The following is a 15,595-nucleotide window of genomic DNA, read 5'->3' as shown; positions in this document are numbered from 1 at the left end:
CAACAATGACGTTCAGAACGAGCAGCTTCCTCCAGACTTCCTGACCTTCCTCCCTCCTTCTCCACCTTAGTGACATCGGGGTACCAGATGGGGTGAGAGCTTCGCCCCCGAATGCCCAAGGGCTGCTTCCAGAAATGCCTGTGTTCAGGGAACAGAGCATGCCCCCAGGCCCCTCTCCAGGCACACACCCTCCCTCACCCTGTCTGTCTGCCTCTTTGGCTCGTTCTCTCCTGAAGCTGCTTTTGGAAAAAAAAGAGACTACAACTCTTTCCCTCCCTCTGGGCAGCCCTGTTCCCCTAACCAGTATACATGTTCCTTAAAATACCCCAAATGTATTTTGGTGTCTCAAGACCCTGGTCACCCCCCTCAGGCGGTGCATCAGGCTTTAGGAAAAGCCCGGCCGGTCTGGAAGGTAAAGGCTGACGCAGTCGAGCACCTAGGCGACCTGCAGCCTGGTGGACACTGTGTAAGAACAGGCCAGGGTCACCCCGTTACCCTCTGCCCAGAGTGTGTCCGGAGCTCACGTGTGTGTGTGCACACGCATGTGTCACGCTACGTACGGTTTCCCCTCCCATGCAGGTCCCTGGGTCCTCGGCTGCCATCGGGATACCAAACAGCTGCCCCACTGCGAGTGTCCGCCTCGCCCTAGGAGGTCTTTGCAACTCCCTGGCTTTCTGTAGACAGTCTGGCCTTGCGTGTGCTTGACTGAGGCTAGCAGGGACCCCCTTGCCTGCTCGTCGGGACTGGGGCTTTCCCTGGACACAGGTGTTCCATTTTAAGCCCTGGAAAGTCCTGGGCCAAAGGCTGAGTTGGTCACCCAGGGCTTAGGTCCTCAAACCTTTTCTGAAAACAGAAGAGAGGGTAAGCCCCATAAATAAAACCACGGGCACAGAGTCCCTGCTCTCTGCTCTCACACCTCCTGCGGCGTCCTCGGTCTGCCCAGGGATGCCGTCCCCTGCAGCCAACGCCGAGTGGTGCCGGTGACCGTGGCCTGGAGCAAACAGGGGTTAGCACAGGTGGGGGGCGCTCTGCTGCCCATGTGGCCGTTCCAGAAGTGGGGCGAGGCTGCTCGACGCAGACACAGGCAGCACCCAAGAGAGAAGTGGTTTCTGTTTGGTGAGGGGACATCCTCACTGCAAGAGAATTAGGGAGCAAGGGCACTGGATGTGGTCACAGTCGGGGCGACGCTGCAGAGAGGGGCCAAGAGCTGGACTGGGGAGGGGGTCATTCCCTGAGCTGTGGCCACCTCCTGGAACCTGTTTCTCCCCCCCAAGATGCCTGCACCCAGCCTGGCCAGCCCCGGCACCAGACCGCCCCATCCGGGTTTGGGGAGAGGCGGTGGGGCAGGGGTGAAGGCACAGGAGATGGCCAGGGAGGAGGGACAGCCAATGGCCGCTGAGGGAAGCTGTCGGAACAGGGGAGCGGATGGGAGTCAGCGTCTCCTAATGAGCACGTTGTTGGGTGATTTTGCTCTAATTTTTTGCTTAATAAGGCTGGTTTCAAACGTAATTTTGAGGAGCCATGCCTCCCCTAATCATGTTTGTTATCGTGACGGGCCTCTCTCTGGCACGGCAGGGGACGTGGTGGCTCATTAATATCGCGTTGGAAGGTGGCTGTGCTGGCAGATGAGGGACATGGATGGACTTTCAAGGATGCTGACTTCATTAAGCAGCCTCATTACAGCTGCAGAACGCTAAGTATGTCATTTGAAAGGGAATGCTCTGCTTTCAGTCCTCCCCCGCCTCCTCCCCACCCCCCACCTAAGTGAACGAAGAATGCTTCCAAAATAATTACAAATGAACCAACAAGGTCAGAGGCTCCTCCAGGCAGGGGCCAGCAGGCATTCACCCAGCGCCCTGAGCCAGGATGGTGGAGGGCTGCGCCAAGCACCGTGGGTGGTGGGACAGGGGGCGCCGGCTCGGGCCCCGTCCCCTCCTCTGTCAAGGGATAGTGCAGATGCACCAGGGGCTTCGCTCTCCCCAGGCCCGCGTGGGGCTCCGTCGTCAGCTGCCTGGCCACACGAGGTCCACGGGCTGCACGCTCTGCACCAGCAAACTCAGGGGCACTTGGCTAGTGGTCCCCAGTACCCCCGCAGGGGCAGCCACTGAAGGGGCCACTCGCCATCTCCCAGTGTGACTGTCTCCTCTTGGTACTGTGGTAAGACAGACTTAACACCAAACTTACGTTTAACCATGTTGACGTATCCAGTCCAACAACGTGAAGGGCATTCCCCAGGCTGCGCCACCCTCACCACGTCTCCTTCCAGAACTCTCCCATCACCCGTAATTTCATTTGTTTCAAGTCAGGCTTATTAGGGTATAATGTACATCCAGTAAAATGCACCTGCTTAGCCGCACGGCTCTGGAGTGTGGGAAACACATGTGGCTGAGTAGCCACTGCTACGGTCGAGATAGAGAATGCCGCCATCACCCCAAAAAGCCTGCCTGTGCGTGCCCACCCCCGGACCGCTGACGGACTTTCTGGGCCTACAGTCTTGCCTTTCCCGAAACATCTCCTAGGGTGAGGGATTGCTCACACGTGGCCTCTTTCACTCAGCATAGAGCATGTGAGGTTCACCAGGGTCCCCACTGTGCCTCAGTCTTACCATCTGTAAAGTGGGGTGATAATCTCAGTAGCACATGGGGTTTTGTGAGAGCTGTATGAGGTGTCTCCATAAACCTTAGCACCACACCTGTCCCATCTCGATTTTTGCAGAAGCCCCGCCTGAGTCTCTGTGACATGAAAGAGACGCTTGGGGGTGAAATGAGCAGGCCAACCCTAGTCTTTACGGGAGGACCCGACAGGTACGTGTCGAGATTTCCAAAGATGGTTCCTGCCTGTAATTCCCAGCAAGCAATGCAGGAAGACAGGGTCCCCAGCACCATCAATGCCGACCGCTCTCAGAGGCAGCCCACCTGCCCCCACGTCTCTTCCCCTTTCCAAAGACACATGTTCTGGGTTAAAACTCACATGGCACAACTGGCTGCCGGTGGTGTTCTCTGTGACAGGAGAGAGGGGCTGAGAGTTTGGGCAAGGAGCCGCCGAGGTGGCCCGCGTTCAGGAAAGGGAGACGCAGCATGGCCGGAGGGCCCCCCGCCCACCAAATGCTTCCTGCTTGTAAAGGGCCTGGGACCGGGGACCTGCCGTGCACACCCTGTAAGCACTGATTAAATAGGACATGACAGTCGTGACCGGGGAGGGGGCCCCCGGGAGCGCTAGGCGGGGAGGGCCCCCATGGTATCACTTTCCACAAGCTCCGCACCCCAGGCTTCTGCCGAGTTACCTGTCAGCTGGCGTTAGCCCGGAGACACCCCTGACCCTCCCTGGGCACTCAGGAAGCGGTCGTGCAAAACCCGGTCACGAGACAGGAAACGCGTGCGGCGCATGAGCCGTTACAGAAATGGCCCAGACAGCCGATGCAACCGAGCCGCGCGGGGGTTACACCGCCAGGCGGGGTGTGAGGGGCTTCATCCTCCGCAGGTCTTGTGCCAACCTCCCTCTCCTGTTGTACTTTTTTGATAGAGTAAAACATGGAGAGGTCTTTAACAAGCAAAGTGAGGGTCGTCAGGGTGAGTCACTGACGTCACTCGGGGCCTGGCCGCGCGTGACCCGAGCAAGGTGGCCGGACTTACGCGTGAGGGGCCACAGACGTCACCGGGGAGCTATCTTCATAAACTGGAGGCACTCGTAATCCCCCGCGTGGCAGCTCAATTATCTGTCCGGCGGCGAGGGCATGTTACGGATGAGGGCTGTGATTACATTTCCGCATGTAGTGACCCGAAGTAAATCTTTGCAATTTTCATTTTGCGGAGATTTAATATAGATTGGTGCCCTGTTGCTGGCTCCCATTTTAATCCAAAGTCACTCATTAAATGGAGACTGGCCGATGTTGGTGGGCCAGGCCTGCAGGCTGAGCTGCGGGCTGGACACGCCGGCACCCATTCCAGATGGACAGCTGCTGCCCTCGATCCGTGATGGGCGCTAATCTGAAACCTGACCCGCTTCTCTGCACATTACACATATTAAATGCAACCCGCACACCCAGTGACGGAACGCTGTGTGGCCACCCCCAGGAACCAGGGACAGTCACACTCACAGACACAGAGTTTCCAAGATTTACCACGTAAAATGGTGACCAGAAGCACTGTCTACAGCAGGCTATTATTCCTGTTTTAAAGGAAGGAAAATTTACACAGCTATAGAACTTTCTGGAAGGAGCCGAGATACAGCCCACTGTGGGGCTTCTGGGGAAGAGGCTCAGGGTCCAGCAGTCAAGAGGAGAGGGAGTGTGGCCTCCAGCAGCACGTCTGTACTGAGTTGTCTCACCACACCGTGAATATCTTTTATTAAACCCAGAAAGTAGGGGCACCTGGATGGCTCTGGATTTCGGCTCAGGTCATGATCTCATGGGTCATGAGATCGAGCCCTGCGGTGGGCTGCCCCGCGGCAGGCTCCTGCTCAGCAAAGAGTCTGCTTGAGAGTCTCCCTCTCCCTCTGCTCCTCCCCCACTCGTGCTCTCTCTCTCTCTCTCAAATTAGTAAATAAATAAATCTAAAAAAAAAAAAAAATACCCAAAACCAGAAAGTAGCAGTTATGGGCTGAGTGGTGGCTCCAAGATATGTCCAATCCTAATCCGTGGACCTTGTGAATATGACCTTATATGGAAAACTATGTGATTAAGTTAAGGACCATCAGAAGAGGCACCTCTCCTGGATTCCCAGGCTGGGACCCACACGCCCTTACCTGCATCCGTCTGTCCGTCTGTCCATGTGAGTAGGGGCAGAGGGAGTCCGGGGAAGCTGATAGAGGGGGGAGCAGGGAGGTGGCTATAAGCCTGGATGGACAGCCACCAGCAATGTGGGAGGAGGCCAGGAAGATCCTGCCCTGGAGCCTCAGGAGGGAGGCAGCTCTGCTGCGATCTCGGGATCCCATACTCTGGCCCAACGACAGCAGGAGAACACGTTTCTGTTGTTCAAGCTCCCCGTCGTGGGGCTCAGTCTCGCAGCCACTGGGAGACTCCTGCAGGGGGAAGGTGGAGAGGTCTACAGTCGAGGACACAAAGTGTCCAAGTGCATCCACCACCGCCTCCAATTCTCCCATGTGACTTTATTCCTCTGGTGGAGACGTGGCTGTGGCAGCTCCAGGCCCCTTGCCGTGTGCGTGCGCGCACTCCCCGATCCTGTATTGTACGGATCAGCCGGCGGGACCCCAGAACCTGAGCAGCAGGGGCACTTGGATGGCTGGGCCGTCCTGCTCAGCCTGCCCAGGCGCCCTCGTCGGGGGCTGTTGGAGGGTCGGGTGGGCTTGGGTACTGACCAAACTGAGCAGAGTAGGTGCTCTCGCATGGCACACTGAAGACGCCACAGAGGAGATTTTATCATTGAGAGTTTTATGTAAGACCCAGAAGGGCCACTCCTGTGAGACAGGGGACGTCACAGTGTGGCCTCGCATGGTGTTGTCAGTCCTGGCTGGCAGGTGGCACGAGTGATGGAGACAATGGAGGGGCCGGTAGCGGTCACTCACCGGGGGTGGGGGAGCCAGAGTGCAAGCCGGGGTGTCTCAGGCTCATTTCCGCCCTGCTTTCAACAAGCACTGGGGGGTCCTGGGACATGGGTGATGTCCCTCAGCGGGGACTTGAAAGGGGTCCTGAGCCCTGCAAAGGGCAGGTGAGACCAGCCTGAGCCTCTGACCGGTGGGGCTACAGGAGACCCCACTCCAGCCGGTGGGGAAGATACTTCACAATAAAAGAGCCAGCTGGGGACACGGGGCGAGGGGCCCACAGCCCACTTTACCATTTCCCTCCCACCTGGATACCTGATTGGATGTCCCCAGGGGCCACAGGTGAGGAAGTTCCTTTCTGGATCCTTTTCCAGAGCATGTCGCTGTCCTCTGTCTCGGGGTCTTTGCTGACCGTCCTTGCAGACAGTGACCTGTGTCCCCTGGGCCACATCCGTCCCCTTGGCCCCAGCTTCAGCGCCTGGGTCATGCTCCGATGTAAGGCACTGGATAAGCGGATAGGGCTGAGCTTCCCGGCTTTCAGCAGGGTGCCTCCCCTCGGACCCCACCGGGTCCCCCAGCTGTCTCTCTGAGTCCCTCTGTCCCCCAGTGCCCTGCCCCAGTGGTGCTGGCTGGGGTGGGGGGAGTCATGCAGATACATCGGCTGTATCAGCCCCCCGATATTATCTTTATTGGCAGTAATAAATGCCCAGGTTTAACGGCAGTCATGACTGTCCCACAGGAGTGGCCCTTCTGGGTCTTACATAAAACCCTCAAAGGTAAAATTTCCTCTGTGGCGTCTTCATTAGGTTTCCAGCGTTCTGAAATGAAGCAGAGTTATGCTAGAACGTTCTCCAGGGGCTGCTGGAGCCTCACACCCATGCTCCGCTTGGGAAACAGGGTGCGGGGGCGGGGTGTGGCACTCGGTCTCTGCCGCGGTGGCCAGGCTGGAAGTGGGGGCGGGCTGCAGATGGAGCGCTGGCACCCCCCCCCCAGCCAAAGGCCTGGACAACCTGCTGGCCGCCTGCACTTCAGTGTCCTGTTCTGGGGGGGACGTGAGACCCTCCAGGCTGGGGGGAGGTGCGTGCCTGTCCCCCTCGGGCTCAGAGACAGACCGGCAGACACCCAGGCATGGTGCCCTCTTACAAATGACCCGCTTGGGGTCAGGGGTCGAAAGCTGACCAGGGAGGGGGCATGGACAGGGATGCAGGGGACACTAGTTTCCACCATCGCTCAACCACAGACCAGCAAGTCAGTAGCACAAACCAGAATAAGACAGGCGGGTACCCTGTCAGCAAAGCCAGCGGTCCCAACGACTGTCACCACCTCAGTACCCGCCCCCACGGCACCACTGGGAGAGCTGTTGGAATCACACCCTTGGATTTACAAAAAACGAGTTCGGGTTTCCTGTTAATTCTGATTGTTGTTCTGTCTGGTTGTTCTCAGCTTGTATATCTCTCCCTGGGCCCCACACCCCCACTCCATCCCCCATCCCCCCATCCTTCACCCTCCTCCCATGCCCCCCACCCCCACCCCCGCCTCCCACCCCCCACCCCCACCTCCCACCCCCCACCCCACACCCCCACCTCCCACCCCCCACCCCACACCCCCACTCCATCCCCCATCCCCCCCATCCTTCACCCTCCTCCCATGCCCCCCACCCCCACCCCCGCCTCCCACCCCCCACCCCCACCCCCGCCTCCCACCCCCCACCCCCACCCCCGCCTCCCACCCCCCACCCCCACCTCCCACCCCCCACCCCCCACCCCCACCTCCCACCCCCCACCCCACACCCCCACTCCATCCCCCATCCCCCCCATCCTTCACCCTCCTCCCATGCCCCCCACCCCCACCCCCGCCTCCCACCCCCCACCCCCACCTCCCACCCCCCACCCCTACCTCCCATCCCCCACTCCCAGCCTCCCATAACCCCCAGGGCTTTTCCTCCACCTCTCCGTGTGGGGAGAAGTCTGCTCTCACATGAGGTCTGGCCCAACCTTTCCCTGCACCTAGGAGTGGCCTTGGCCTCTGCAGGTCCCTGTCTGTCCCTTGGATGCTTCCACAGACTTGGGAGGCAGAGTCGCCAGGAAGCAGGTACTCTTTGTCTGCTGAAGCCAAGAGCCGGGGCCACAGAGCAGCGCCCGCCCCAAGCGGCTGCTTCCTTTCTGTAAACCGCCAGGCCCAGCCCCAGCTCCAGGGCTCCCAGGGCCACCAGCAGGCCCAGCCATGAATATTGATGGTACTGCCTTTGTGACTAGCGTCCCGCTTGGGCCTCTGCAGAGCGGCCGTGGCTCCGAGATCTATCAGGCTTTGTTGAGTGTCAGGACACGCGGCAGCGACAGATGGACACTCGCCTCCAAACCTCGGTGCTTCGGCCGCACCGCACAAAGGAGCCCAGGATGTTTTCAATATCACACACTAGCCTCGGGGCCTGTTTTCAATCTCATTTACCAAGGGCTAGGGCTTTTTTTTTTATCAGTCAAATGCCTTAAGCACTTTGTCAACTTGGACATCTGGCTGCACGTCTAAATTTTTTTTATTTGCTAAAATATTTAATAGTGTGGCAGGGGTTTTGCTGGAGACCTGGGCTGCCGTGGCACCAGCGGGCATCCAGCGGGTCCAGCCAAGAGCCAGGGGCCTGTCGCGGTGGGCGTGGCTCTTCCCACCAGAGGAGTGAGAATTTGCTCCCCTCGCTGCCAGGCAAACACTTTGTGGTTTACCCCCCATCTGCACAGTGAGGATCTGTGAAGTCCAAAGACAGTTGAAAACGGGCTCCAATCAATCCTGGACACGCATGTCCATGGCGGGACTAACACCACACTGTCCAGTGCTGCTCGGGACCAAAACGTAGCTGACTGTGGAATCAGCCCAAGAGCCCATCCGCGGATGAACGTGTAAACGGAATGTGGTCGGTGGTCTAGACAATGGTACATTATTCACCATAATATGGATGCAGTTCTGACACACTCCAGTGTGGATGGGCCCTGAGAACGTGGTGCTGAATGAAGAGGCCAGTCACAGAAGGCCACAGAGCGTGCGACTCCGCTTACACCACATGCCCATGAGAGGCAAACCAGGAAGACAGAAGACGGATGCGTGGCTGCCAGGAGCTGGGGGTGACGTGGACAGGGGCAGGCATGGGCTGGTGTTCAGGGGAGGTGAGAAGGTTCTAGAACTAGACAGTGAGGATTGTGCAACATTAAAAACGCTTAAAGGGCACCTGGGTGGCTCAGTTGGTGAAGCGTCTGCCTTTGGCTCGGTCACGATCTTGGGGTCCTGGGATCGAGTCCAGTGTTGGGCTCCTGGCTCAGTGAGGACTCTGCTTGTCCTTCCTTCTCCCTCTGCTGCTACCCCTGCTTGTGCTCTCTGTCTCTGTCAAATGAATACATAAAATCTTTAAAAATAAATAATAATAAAAATGCTTAAAATGGTAAATTTGTCAAAGACAGTCACAAAGATGAGATGGTGCTGGTATTGATTGTAATGGCCTGAACCCTGATCATCAGAGGTCATTCATGATCAAGGGTCCCCTGAGTGCCCAGCACGGCTGTCTGCTGAGGCCATATTAATGAGCAAGAACAGTTGGCTTTGGCCCTGGCAGAATCCACAGTTGAGCGCAGGAATGGACAGCAATCGGATAAGTTAGCCTGAGATGGAGGAAGGCTTCCTGGAGGAAGTTGTGTTGGACTGAGCTCAGAACAATGGGGACCCTCCCCATTGTCCAGGTAGGGGGACAGCAGGTGTGGGGAGGCCCTGAGGTAGCAGTGTGGCTCTTGGGGATGAGAGAAGGATGACCGGCGTGGGGAACAAAGAGGTCGGGAGGGTGGCACCATGTACCCTTACCCTGTTCCTGCCCCAGGAACAGTGGGTCACCCATGTAGAAAGAAGGTGGATTTCAGGGCAGTTTGCGTGCCCCCATGGGCCTTTCCCTGAGCCCCTCCCACGTGCCAGGCCTGGTGAAGCTCTTCTCTCATGGCCCCCACACTTCCCAGGTGAGGATGCTGCAGTGCAGGGAGGGCGGGTCACTGAGAACCCCATGCACCTTCCAGGCAAGCCCTTAAGCCTGAGTCTAGGCTGCAGTGAGCCCCCTCCAAGTGTCAGCTCCAGTGAGCAACCCAAGGGATAAAGACTCCTGAGAAGTCCCAAGAACCCGGCCCAAAGTCTGTGGTGCTATAGCCTGGCCCCCGGGAAGCCGAGGTCCCCAGTGTCATCCTGAGCTCTCAGCCCTGGTGAGGACCCATCTCCAACCCCTACCCTCTCCTGGGCCACCTGAAGGGGCTACCACCGGGCACACAAGTGCATCACTGCCTTGCAGGAGCAGCCAAACCACCTGTGTGTGCTTCTGCATCAGACTGGCCTCCTCTTGCTCATCAGCAGAGAGGGGCCCCCACCCCCAGGGCCACCACAGTCTGAGGACCCCAACCCCGAATGCCTGAGCATGGGGGTTGGCTCGGAGCAGTGAATGGTGCCATCTGCATCTGCCCATAGCATTCAAAGTCCACACCCAGGGCCAAGTTGGTGTGGACACCACAAAGGACATGGCGTGGAGGGCCAGATCCTGGATGCCAAGGGGAAACTGAGCCCTCTCCAGCCTGAAGTGTCTGCCCAGCCTCAGAGGCAGGGGGAGGGGGCATGGTACAGCACCTTCTGGGGACGTGGTCTGGGCCACTGCGGGTCCCGATCCTGTTCCCAGACAGGCTGGCAGTCAGTGAGCAGGGTTCCTGCACCCAGGGCCCCCCCGGCTGGCCTCAGATGGGCCCAGCCCACCCTCTTCAGTCCCATTGCCCCTCTCCGGCCTGTGCCTTCCACTGTGCTTACCGCCCCCTCCCCCACCGCTTGCCCATCTGCACTGTTTGCAGGCACCGGGAGGACAGAGATGGACGCACTTGACCCCCCCCCCCCCGCAGGTTAGCTGAAGCACCTCTGCATACCTCGATCCATCCCCACCCCTAGGCCCAGGACTTTCTGGGGAGCTGGAGAAGTGAGGAAGATGCCAGAGGCTTTCACATGCCCCACAACCACTCCCGGACCAGTTCCCCCGAAATTGCCCGGAGGAGCGTTGGCCTGCAGCCCTCTGCACCCTCCTGGCTTCTGCAGCTTGTTCTCAGAGCCCCAAGTACCCTCCCATCTCTTCCCCATCACCGCCCAGGGGACCCTGCTTGGACTCCCAGCCCAGGCCAGCCCGTGTCCCCATCCCATGGAGTGCTGGGCCGGACCCCATCGTGAATGCCTGGCATCAGCACCTCGGACAGGGCCAAGGCCTGGGTCGCCCAGCAGGAACCATGGAAGGTGTTCAGGCCGTGCCACCCCAACTCCTAGAGGGCACAGCTGCCAGACAAGACTGCCCTGCGGAGGAGGGTGGCAGCAGGGGCTGTACCTGCTCAACTGGCCCTGGGCGGGGGGCATCGCAGCCTGCATGCCCACGCCGCCGTCCACTCTAGATACTGTGTCCTCCGCCAGCTTCTTCGAACAGGGACATTTGCTCTCTCAAGGAGACCAGCTCCTTGGGACGAGCTTTCATGTCCCCACAAAGGCACCAGTAGACGTGAAATGTGCTGCCAAGGCCACCCTCATGTGGCTGAGCGTCTCAGGCTGACGCTGGGTCACCTGCGGCCCCCTGCCCGTCTCCCCCAGTTCTGCGGCTGTGTCCTCACAGGTCTGGGCCCCAGAGCCCCCTCCGCTAGCAATGCCAGGACCCCAGCCGGCTGGTTTGGGTTCTGCTTCTCCTCTTACCTTTAGATGTTCAGCAGCATGAATATTCTGATTTTTTATTTAAAACTAATTTGGAGTTCTCGCTCTCTAAGGGGCTTCTAATCACCAAAAACCGCCTACGGCAAGAGCTGATTGACAGGCCAACGTGGCCACTTCTGAAGAACAAATTGGCCATTGGCAGTGCCACAGACAAAGGGAAATGCCAAGGGCTTGTTATTTATGAGCTATTAGGGAGAATGCGATTAGCATCTGCTTCCCACATGGGCAAAAACACCTGTCAGACATCAGGAGACCATAAAACAGCGCACGTTTAATAGCTACTTTGTTTTAAAAGTCATTAAAATTGAATGTCAGCTAAAACTTAGGAAAACGTTTATTCTTCAAGCCCCTTTGAATCTTGCTGGTGAGCACCAGACAGGGCTACTTCTGTCCGGGACAGAGACACGAGTTTGTGCACAGGGAGGTGACTCCCCTAGCACAGCATCCATGACAGAGCAAGGCTGGAGGGAGGACACGTGTCCAGCAGGGCCCCCGATGAAGTCCAGGGCCCGGTGGGGTGGAGGTGCCTGCCCCCGCCGCCTCGGGGCGCAGCTGGCTGGACGGGACTAAACCTCCGTCAGGGCCATCCGCTAGGTCTGGAGAGCAGCCCATCCCAAAGCTGGCCACCCTGGCTGGCCCCACGTGCCCTCCCCACTAGGCAGAGTCCTCGCTCCATGCTGACCACAGAGGAGGGGGCCTCTCCGCCCACAAGGAGACAGGCGCAGGGTCCTCGCTCTCGCCTCCACGAGAGCTGCCAAGAAGCCACCAATTAGGGCCAATTCTGGAGACGGCTCCTGATGGGAACTCATGGGCCCAACCCCAGGATCAGGTCAGAGTGGTGCGTGGGGCTGGAGCGGCCACCAACCAGGCAGCTCCGAGGGGGTCTCTGCCCCGGAAGATTGAGACAACAGTCTGCTTCCCGAGTCCCACCGCTCACAAACAACAGATGGTTCCTGGGACAGAAATTGGCCTGAGGCCCTTGCTGTCCACATTCACTATCCAATGTGGGTCAAATATTGAAGGCCAGCAAGAGGTTTGCACTGGGAATGGCAGGGGCAGGAAGCCCTGTTCCAGGCGGAGCCCACCATCACCTTAACCCCACTGGACAGAGGGGAAGGGAGACCAGGCTGGCCAGGGTCACGTCCCTGATCATCACCGAACGGATGGGAGGAACAAGGCCCGGGTTTCAAAGTCAGGTCAGGCACAGGTGGCTGGAGCAAGTGACCAGCTAGCACCGGGGACTTTTGTCCAGCTCTTCTGGCCCCAAGAAAGTTGTTCTCGCTCAGGTTTTTGGCCCATCTTTGCCCGGGGCCACTATGGTGCTGTTGGGCTTGGCTCAGGGCTTCAGACCTGCCCAGGATAATTGGACAAGGTGGACATAGAGACCCAAAGAGAGGCCGACGTTCTAGCTGGCCAGCTTTGACCACATGGCCGATGCCGCAACGGACCAAGTAGCGAAGGCTTGTACGTTCTTCACCTTCATGAATTAACCCTGGGGAAAGTCATGTCAGCCCAAGAAACGTGGGAATGTGTGTGGCCACGGGGAATGATGACCAAGGACTTCGGCTGGCTCCGTGAGGAAACTGCAGGAAAGCCCGTCACGTGATGGAAAACATCCTGGGGCCAAGGGAGTTGGGGTCTGCGGCTCTGGTGTCCTCTCGCGGAACAGCTCTCCTCCCGTGCAAAGCCACCATCCCGGGAGAAGACAGCAAGATGACAATGGGGAACGCACGGGAACCCCGAGGGCCCCACCCTGCCAAGCAGACCAGGGCCGCTCAGGGGCTCATCCCCAAACCCCTCACCCAGCTCGGCCGTGAGGACTCGGGGACTCAGGGACTCCTGAGGAACAGTGGTTTGGGAACGCAACGGGTGGTGAGCAGCATGGAGGGCTGGGTCTTCCCGTCTCTGTCCCTGTGCAGAGGGGCCTGGCAAGGGGACTCCCCAGCCCCAAATTCCCAAAATGACTTTCAGAAAATCTTTTGGACCTTATACTGTTGAACAACACTCTAATCCCTGTAGGACAGGGCCACTGTCCTGCAGGGACAGAGGAAGGAGCACCGAGGCATGGACGCTGGGGCACGGCCGGCTGGAGCCACCTGTGGTGAGCATCCAGGGGCCAGGGATAGAGACGCTGGCGAGGGACACGCACCAACACAGTCACTGCCCCGGATGGGGGACCACATGGCCCCATGCATTCTACTTTCCCAGCAGAGTGTGTCACTGCGCGAAGTCCATCAAGGAACATCCTCAAACTGTGGAAGGACAGCAAGTACGGCTCAGGGGGGCTGATGGTGCCTCACACACCCCTGTGCTGCCCGGGAGCCCAGTGACAGCAGGGCCTGCTTCCCGGGGGCTGACGCCTCCCTCGAAGGGGCTGGCCCCTCTCCCTACTCTCCAAGGAGGTTTGGCTGTTCTCAGACGCCGGGCAGGCCCCGCGACCGTCCACGGCCTCTGTCCCTCCAGACCTGAGGAGGGTGGCTTGCTCGGGGCACCTGCCCGGCCACACGCATGGGTGCGGGGGGCACGGGGGACACTGCACCTCACTGGTCTCTGAATCCCGCCTCTGCCCCCGACATTGTCGCTGAGGAGAAACTCACAGGACATTGAATTAGCCGGTGAACAACCCAGTGGCAGTGAGTATATTCGTGTAGCCACCACCTGTCTCATTCCAGAACATTCCATTACCCCAAAAGGAGGCCCTGTAATGCATAGCAGTCACTCCCTGCCCACCCCAAGCCCTGGTAAACACCGATCCATTTCCCGTCTCTGGATTTTCCCATAATGGGCTCATACGATATGTGTCCTCCTGTGTCAGGCGTCTCTCACTCCACGTCATGTTTCCGAGGCTCGGCCATGCAGTAGCGAGCGCCCCTGCTTCACCCCTTGCTGAGACTGAGTGATACGCGTGGGTGGATGGGCCGCAGTTGGGGTGCCCGTTCACCCGCGGATGGACGTTGGCGCGTTTCCCGCTTCTGGCTGCTGTGTACATTCATACCCAAGTGTCTGAACACGCTTCCATTGGTCTCGGGTGTAGACATGGCGGTGGAGTTGCTGGGCCGTTATGGTGACGTCACATGTGACCTTCGGAGGAGATACCGGGCGGCTTTTCTGGTCCGTGTAAGGGCTCCCACTCCTCCACGTGCTCGCCAACACTTTCCACCATCTGTCAGCGGATTCCAGCCGGCCTGGTGGGTGTGCGTGGTGCCCGCCCAGGTGGGCTTGTGTGTCGGCGAATGATGACGTTGTGCATCTTTCCACGGCTGTTGTGTGCCCCAGGGTTCGTGGTCCCACGGCTGCTTCGAGGTGAGCAGGACTGAGCCGTTTGTTCTTGCTGGACACGGGGCACTGGGGCATCGTGCGTTGTCTACACCGGGGCCTCCTGAGCTCTGGCATTTCTGTTTCAGAGTCTCAGACATGGAGGACGTGGGTCTCTCCCGAGCCAGGAGCGGCCGCCTTAGAGACCCCTTGGGCTGGGCCCCTGCACACAAGGCCGGGATGAAGATTTGCTGCAGAAGGTCATGGGGGTCTCGGCACCACTCTGTGGCAGGGACAGAGCAGGGGAGAAGTTGGGGTGCATCGCAGCCACGGCAGAGGTCTCCCTGACGCCACGGGAAGCTCTGGGCCTTCAAGGGGCCTCAGCACGGTCCAGCTGAGGCCAGGAAAGGGGCCTCTGCCCCTCATGCTGACACGTTTTGGGAAGCAGGCTGACTGTGGGGGTCGACCCTGGGAAAGGGGCTTGGCCTGAGGGGGGTCTGGGTGGCTCACAGCACTTACTGTGGCCTGCAGGGCAGCCTCACCTGGACTCTACGGCCCTGGACTCCGGGCGGGTGCAGAGAAACCACGCTGTTATGGCTGATTTGTGTCCCCCCAGTCCACGTGTGGAAGCTCTAACCCCCAGGACCTGGGAAATAGGGTCTTCACAGAAGTGATTAAGTCAAAACGAGGTCATTGGGGCGTGCCCTACTCCAATCTGACTGTGTGCTTGGAAAAACAGATCAGGACCCAGTCACAGAGGGAGGAGGAGAGAGGCCTTGGGAGCAGCCAACCAGCTGCTACCTTGTCCTCGGGCCTCAGCCTCCAGAGCCTTGGGAGAAGCTGTGTGCAGCACTTTGTCCCCGAGCGAGCGTGGGACATGGACACACCACCGTCGGACCCATCCTGAGGGCACTGGGCTGCTCCCTGTGTGGGTGCCTGATGCTTGGAACGAAAAGCGTGCAAACAGGCAGGAGGAGGGGGCCGATAAAAGAGCAATGTCCCGCGGGTGCCACAGGTGTCGGGAGCGCGTGGTGCCGCACGGGCAGCCGCAGTTTCCACCGGCTTGTACGTGGGGGGGGCTGTCCCCCAGGCC

The sequence above is a fragment of the Eumetopias jubatus genome, unplaced genomic scaffold (assembly GCF_037043125.1).
Source record: "Eumetopias jubatus isolate StellerSeaLion01/CBP00866 unplaced genomic scaffold, mEumJub1_p1.0 scaffold_9, whole genome shotgun sequence".
Lineage (NCBI taxonomy): Eukaryota > Metazoa > Chordata > Mammalia > Carnivora > Otariidae > Eumetopias > Eumetopias jubatus.
The sequence above is the reverse complement of the archived record's forward strand: the minus strand, read 5'-3'. Positions refer to the sequence as shown.